Below are 399 nucleotides of genomic sequence, written 5' to 3' on the forward strand. Positions count from 1 at the left end.
TTAGTAAAGAAAAAAACTTGATACAAAAATAACAGAAAAAACACTGTCTAAAAATGAGTAACATGCCCTTATATTTTTCTGTTCTTTTTCAATTTACTTTAATGATGAAGTAGAAAATTTCTACATAAGGTAAAATCTATGTTAACTTGTTAAGCTCAGACCACTGGAAAGGATTGTGGTTTAGTTTACAGATAGTGATGTTGAAATGGATGGAAATTAATGGAGATTGAAATTACATTGCTCTCTCTACACCCATGAAACAGGGTGTGTTTCTTCTCATCTATTGCTGGCTCCTCTGCCTCAGTATTCCTTTCACTCCCCAAACCCAACACTTTTGATCAGTCCCCGAAACACTTAGACTGAGCTGCTTCTGTGGTATTCTAACATTATTGTCACAGT

Source organism: Antrostomus carolinensis, unplaced genomic scaffold, assembly GCF_000700745.2.
Source record: "Antrostomus carolinensis isolate BGI_N321 unplaced genomic scaffold, ASM70074v2 scaffold16887, whole genome shotgun sequence".
NCBI lineage: Eukaryota > Metazoa > Chordata > Aves > Caprimulgiformes > Caprimulgidae > Antrostomus > Antrostomus carolinensis.